The sequence below is a fragment of the Mirounga leonina genome, unplaced genomic scaffold (assembly GCF_011800145.1).
Source record: "Mirounga leonina isolate KUSES-001 unplaced genomic scaffold, KU_Mleo_1.0 Mir_176, whole genome shotgun sequence".
Taxonomy (NCBI): Eukaryota; Metazoa; Chordata; class Mammalia; order Carnivora; family Phocidae; genus Mirounga; species Mirounga leonina.
Genome location: NW_023270454.1, coordinates 45628956 through 45636619, shown reverse-complemented (window position 1 = coordinate 45636619; position 7664 = coordinate 45628956).

Below are 7664 nucleotides of genomic sequence, written 5' to 3'. Positions count from 1 at the left end.
TAAGTTGAAGAAGCCAAACACAGATATGACTTATACATATAAAGTTCAAAAACAGACAAAATTTTTAGTATAATGTCAGAAGTCAGAATAGCTTTTGGACAGAGGGAGAAAATACTGATTGAAGGGTCACAAGGCAGGCTTCTGAGTGCTGACCATGTTCTATTTCTTGGCCTTGGTGTTGATTTTCCAGGGCATAGTTACTTTAATAATATATATATATAGTTTACTTTGTATATATTTGTAATGCTTCATGTAAAAGTTTAAAAATAAAGCAAAATAATAATTATAATGTGCTTATGGTAGAGAAAATATTAATTCCAAAAACAAAAAGAAATTTATTATTTTAACATGGCTCTTAAATTAAAAATTACATTTTAAGATTTACATTTAACTATGTAACAGTAAGACTATAGATAGTTGCACAGTTTCTGTAATTTAGGACTCCTATGATTAAAAAAAAAAAGGGTTAGTACATTTCACTCTAGCAAAAAGAAACTTTGTAATGGTACTTATATAATTTTTCTGTGTTTTTCATTTTTATGATTTCCATAATGGTCAGATAGAATATATCAATACTGAAAGCTGCGTGTAAATGTCTTTCCTTTTTCAGAATCATGACTTTCTTCTATATACTAAGTGAGATATGCACAAGGAACTTGCTAGCCATACTAATCATTCTGGTTTGGATCTATGGCAGCAAGTAAGAAGAGGTGTCCATGTTAAATTATCTGGTTAAGTTGACTGAGCAAATCTTGATTGCTTACTTGCTACAGAATCACTGTTGTACAAAAATTTTTCTGATGAAATCTGTGACCTTAAATCATATTTTAATGAGACTTGAAGAAAGTATATATAATCATCAATAGTTGAAATTATTTAGTGATTTTAACAAGAAAATATCAATCAGTATGCCAAACATAAAACAAATGTGTGAAATCTTCTCATTATTAGGTATGAATGTTAAAACTGAGGGGTCATTTCATTGTTTCACAAATTCCTAGGAACAGGAAACCTAATCATTTACAATGATTACTGTTGATAATCTAAAACATGAATTACTTCGAGACTTGCTAAGAGAAATGTGAAAAGACATTTCTTAAATTAAGTGTAAGAAAAGCAACAGCTTTCAACTTCAGTAACAAACAAATGTTGAAATGTCAAGAGAAATGTTATAAGAACTGATCTATATATCTCTGCATCCTTTTTTAAACTTCATGTAGTTTTATCCTTTAAAACTTACAGAAGAATAAGAAAATTTAAATGTACATTACTGAAAATTTTTATATAAATCAATCCATGAATCAGGAGGTAGATAGAGATCCATTTGTTGCATTTAACACATTGCATTTAACACATCATCCTAAAACTGTATATTTATTTATTCCCCCATTGTACTGTAAGCACCCCATAGGCAGGAGACAGTATCTTGTTTACATCCCTAGACCTTACACAATATGATGCTCAATAAACATTTGTTGCACTAAACTAAGCCTTAAAAAGTAGTCATATTTCTACAATCCCCCAAAATAAATTATAATAAGACAAATTAATACTAGTGTCCCATTATGTTATTTAAAATAAGGAGCAGAGTTAAGAAGAGAGCTACCCTATAATCCAGCAATTGCACTACTAGGTATTTACCCCAAAGATACAAGTGTATTCATCCAAAGGGGCAGCTGTACCCCAATGTTTATAGCAGCAATGTCCACAATAGCCAAACTGTGGAAAGAGCCGAGATGTCCATCAATAGATGAATGGATAAAAAAGATGTGGGAAGTCTTCAGCGAGGGAGAAAAACTGTGAGAGTCTCTTAACTATAGGAAACAAATTGAAGGTTGCTGGAGGGGAGGAGGATGGGGGGAAGGTGTAATTGGATGATGGGCATAAAGGAGGGCACGTGATGTGATGAGCACTGGGTGTTATATGCAACTGATAAATTAGTGAACTCTACATCTGAAATTAATGATGTACTATATGTTGGCTAATTCAATTTAAATAAAAAATAATAATAAAAATTATTTATTAATGCCAAAAAATTTTAAAAATTAAAATAAAATAAATTAAATAAGAAGCAGAGAAATAAGGACTGTTGGCAGAGACTGCTATCTGATTCTCAAAATTCACTCTCTCTTCTTAATTAATAGAACTCCAATTTTTTAGCTGTGCACTTAGCACCCAATAAGAAGGCAACATTTCCCTGTCTCCCTTGCAGCTTAATATGGTCATGTGAGCACAGTCATTCAGGCAATGAGTTCCTTCAAATGGAGAAGGTAAGTAAACAAATTACATATTAAAACATGAAACATAAAGAAAATAAACTTTAAGGTTGGAGGAGCAAGATGGCAGAGGAGTAGGAGACCCAAATTTCGTCGGTCCCAGGAATTCAGCAAGATAGAGATCTAACCATTCTGAACACCTGCAAACACAAAAGGAGATCGAAGAAAAGAATAGCACCAACTCTCTGAACAGAAACCGACCACTTTCTGGAAGGTAGGACGTGCAGAAAAGTGAATGTGAGGTGCTATTCGGGAGGATAGATAGATAGATCACAAGCGCAGAATTCGAGAGATAAGCAATACCATAAGATGAAACAATATTAGAATAATTGGGATCCCAGAAGAAGAAGAAAGAGAGAGAGAGGGGGGCAGAAGGTATACTGGAGCAAATTATAGCAGAGAACTTCCCTAATTTGGGGAAGGAAACAGGCATCAAAATCCAGGAGGCACAGAGAACCCCCCTCAAAATCAATAAAAATAGGTCAACACGCCGACGTCTAACGGTAAAACTTACCAGTCTCAGAGACAAAGAGAAAATCCTGAAAGCAGCTCGGGACAAGAGGTGTGTAACCTACAACGGTAGAAACATTAGATTGGCAACAGACCTATCCACAGAGACCTGGCAGGCCAGAAAGGACTGGCATGATATATTCAGAGCACTAAACAAGAAAAATATCCACCCAAGAATACTATATCCAGCTAGGCTGTCATTGAAAATAGGAGAGATAAAAAGCTTCCAGGACAAACAAAAACTAAAAGAATTTGCAAACACAAAACCAGCCCTACGAGAAATATTGAAAGGGGTCCTCTAAACAAAGAGAGAGCCTAAAAGTAACATAGACCAGAAAGGAACACAGACAATATATAGTAACAGTCACCTTACAGGCAATACAATGGCACTAAATTCCTATCTTTCAATAGTTACCCTGAATGTAAATGGGCTCAATGCCCCAATCAAAAGACACAGGGTATGAGGTTGGATAGAAAAACAAGACCCATCAATATGCTGTCTGCAAGAGACTCATTTTAGATGCAAAGACACCACCAGATTGAAAGTGAGGGGGTGGAAAACCATTTACCATGCTAATGGACACCAAAAGAAAGCTGGGGTGGCAATCCTTATATCAGACAAAGTAGATTTTAAACCAAAGACTATAATAAGAGATGAGGAAGGACACACTATCATATTTAAAGGACCCAACAATTGTAAATATCTATGTCCCTAACATGGGAGCAGCCAAGTATATAAGCCAATTAATAAAATCAAAGAAACACATCGACAACAATACAGTAATAGTGGGGGACTTTAGCACCCCCCTCACTGAAATAGACAGATCATCTAAGCAAAACATCTACAAGGAAATAAAGACTTTAAATGACACTTTGGACCAAATGGACTCCACAGATATAGTCAGAACATTCCATCCCAAAGCAACGGAATACACATTCTTCTCTAGTACCCATGGTACATTCTCCAGAACAGATCACATCCTAGGTCACAAATCAGGTCTCAGCCAGTACCAAAAGACTGGGATCATTCCCTGCATATTTTCAGACCACAATGCTTTGAAACTAGAACTCAATCACAAGAGGAAAGTCAGAAAGAACTCAAATACATGGAGGCTAAAGAGCATTCTACTAAAGAATGAATGGGTCAACCAGGAAATTAAAGAAGAACTAAAACAAATCATGGAAACAAATGAAAATGAAAACACAACTGTTCAAAATCTCTGGGATGCAGCAAAGGCAGTCCTAAGAGGAGAGTATATAGCAATACAAACATTTCTCAAGAAACAAGAAAGGTCTCAAATACACAACCTAACCCTATACCTAAAGGAGCTGGAGAAAGAACAGCAAATAAAGCCTAAGCCCAGCAGGAGAAGAGAAATAATAAAGATCAGAGCAGAAATCAATGAAATAGAAACCAAAAGAACAGTAGAACAGATCAACAAAACTAGGAGGTGGTTCTTTGAAAGAATTAGTAAGATTGATAAACCCGTGGCAAGACTTACCAAAAAGAAAAGAGAAACGACCCAAATAAATAAAATCATGAATGAAAGAGGAGAGATCACAACCAACACCAAAGAAATATAAACAATTATAAGAACATATTATGAGCAACTATTTGCCAGCAAATTAGATAATCTAAAGAAATGGATGCATTCCTAGAGATGTATCAACTACCAAAACTGAACCAGGAAGAAATAGAAAACCTGAACAGACCCAAAACCACTGAAGAAATTGAAGCAGTCATCAAAAAATCCCCCCCCCCCCCAAAAAAGAGCCCAGGGCCAGATGGTTTCCCAGGGAAAGTCTACCAAACATTTAAAGAAGAATCAATACCTATTCTTCTGAAACTGTTACAAAAAATAGAAATGGAAGGAGAACCTCCAAACTCATTTTATGAGGCCACCATTACCTTGATCCCAAAATCAGACAAAGACCCCATCAAAAAGGAGAATTACAGACCAATATCCCTGATGAACATGGATGCAAAAATTCTAACCAAAATACTAGCCAATAGGATCCAACAGTACATTAAAAGGATTATTCACCATGACCAAGTGGGATTTATTCCTGGGCTGCAAGGTTAGTTCAACATCCACAAATCAATGTGATACAGTACATTAATAAAAGAAAGAACAAGAACCATATGATCCTCTCAATAGATGCAGAAAAAGCATTTGACAAAGTCCAGCATGCGTTCTTGATTAAAACTCTTCAGAGTATAGGGATGGAGGGTACATACCTCAATATCATAAAAGCCATCTATGAAAAACCCACAGCGAATATCAATCTCAATGGGGAAAAACTTAGAACTTTCCCTCGAAGGTCAGGAACAAGGCAGAGATGTCCACTATCACCCTGCTATTCAACATAGTATTAGAAGTCCTAGCCACAGCAATCAAACAACAAAAAGAAATAAAATGCATCCGAATCAGCAAAGAAGTCGTCAAACTCTCACCCTTTGCAGATGATATGATACTTTATGTGGAAAACCCAAAGGACTCCACCCCAAAACTGCTAGAACTCATACAGGAATTCAGTAAAGTGGCAGGATATAAAATCAATGCACAAAAGTCAGTGGCATTTCTACACACCAACAAGACAGAAGAAAGAGAAATTAAGGAGTCGATCCCATTTGCAACTGCACCCAAAACCATAAGATACCTAGGAATAAATCTAACCAAAGAGGCAAAGAATCTGTACTCAGAGAACTATAAAATACTCATGAAAGAAATTCAGGAAGACACAAAGAAATGGAAAAACTTTCCATGCTCATGGATTGGAAGAATATTGTGAAGATGTCAATGCTACCTAGAGCAATCTACACATTTAATGCAATCCCTATCAAAATACCATCAACTTTTTTCAAAGAAATGGAACAATTAGTCCTAAAATTTGTATGGAACCAGAAAAGACCCCGAATAGCCAGAGGAATGTTAAAAAAGAAAAGCAAAGCCGGTAGCATCACAATTCCAGACTTCAAGTTCTATTACAAAGCTGTAATCAGCAAGACAGCATGGTACTGGCACAAAAACAGACACATAGATCAGTGGAACAGAATAGAGAGCCCAGAAATGGACCCTCAACTCTATGGTCAACTAATCTTCGACAAAGCAGGAAAGAATGTAGAGTGGAAAAAAGACAGTCTCTTCAACAAATGATGTTGGGAAAATTGGACAGCAGTATGCAGAAGAATGAAACTGGACAATTTCCTTACACCACATACAAAAATAGACTCAAAATGGATGAAAGAACTAAATGTGAGACAGAAGTCCATCAAAATCCTAAAGGAGAACACAGGCAGCAACCTCTTCGACTTCAGCCGCAGCAACTTCTTCCTAGAAACATCACCAAAGGCAGGGGAAGCAAGGGCAAAAATGAATTTTGGGGACTTCACCAAGATAAAAAGCTTTTGCACAGCAAAGGAAACAGTCAACAAAACCAAAGACAACCGACAGAATGGGAGAAGATATTTGCAAATGACGTATCAGATAAAGGGCTAGTCTCCAAAATCTATAAAGAACTTACCAAACTCAACACCCAAAAAACAAATAATCCAATCAAGAAATGGGCAGAAGACATGAACAGGCATTTTTCCAAAGAAGACATCCAAATGGCCAACAGGCACATGAAAAAGTGCTCAACATCGCTCGGCATCAGGGAAATCCAAATCAAAACCTCAGTGAGATACCACCTCACACCAATCAGAATGGTTAAAATTAACAAGGCAGGAAACGACAGATGTTAGTGAGGATGCGGAGAAAGGGGAACCCTTCTACACTGTTGGTGGGAATGCAAGCTGGTGCAGCCACTCTGCAAAATAGTATGGAGGTCCCTCAAAAAGTTGAAAATAGAGCTACCATACCATCCAGCAATTGCACTACTGGGTATTTACCACAAAGATACAAATGTAGGGATCCGAAGGGGTACGTGCACCCCGATATTTATAGCAGCAATGTCCACAATAGCCAAACTATGGAAAGAGCCAAGATGTCCATCAACAGATGAATGGATAAAGATGTGGTATATATATATGCACAATGGAATATTATGCAGCCATCAGATAAAAACAAAACAAAACGAAATCTTGCCATTTATAATGACGTGGATGAAACTAGAGGGTGTTATGCTAAGCAAAATAAGTCAATCAGAGAAAGACATTTATCATATAATCTCACTGATATGAGGAATTCTTAATCTCAGGAAACAAACTGAGGGTTGCTGGAGTGGTGGGGGGTGGGAGGGATGGGCTGGCTGGGTGATAGACATTGGGGAGGGTATGTGCTATGGTGAGCGCTGTGAATTGTGTAAGACTGATGAATCACAGACCTGTACCTCTGAAACAAATAATACATTATATATTAAAAAAAAAAAAGATAGTTGGAAGGGAAAAATGAAGGGGGGGAAATCGGAGGTGGAGACGAACCATGAGAGACTATGGACTCTGAGAAACAAACTGAGGATTCTAGAGGAGAGAGGTGTGGGGGGATGGGTTAGCCTGGTGATGGGTGTTAAAGAGGGCATGTATTGAATGGAGCACTGGGTGTTATATACAAACAATGAATCATGGAACACTACATCAAAAAATTTAATTAAAATTAAATAATTTTTTTTTAAAAAGAAAATAAACTTAAAAAAAATTAAATATGAAACATACACGAGGGGCGCCTGGGTGGCTCAGTTGGTTAAGCAACTGCCTTCAGCTCAGGTCATGATCCTGGAGTCCCTGGATCGAGTCCCGCATCGGGCTCCCTGCTCGGCAGGGAGTCTGCTTCTCCCTTTCTCTCCTCCCTCTCATGCTCTCTGTCTCTCATTCTCTCTCTCTCAAATAAATAAATAAAATCTTTAAAAAAAAATATGAAACATACACAATAAAAGTAA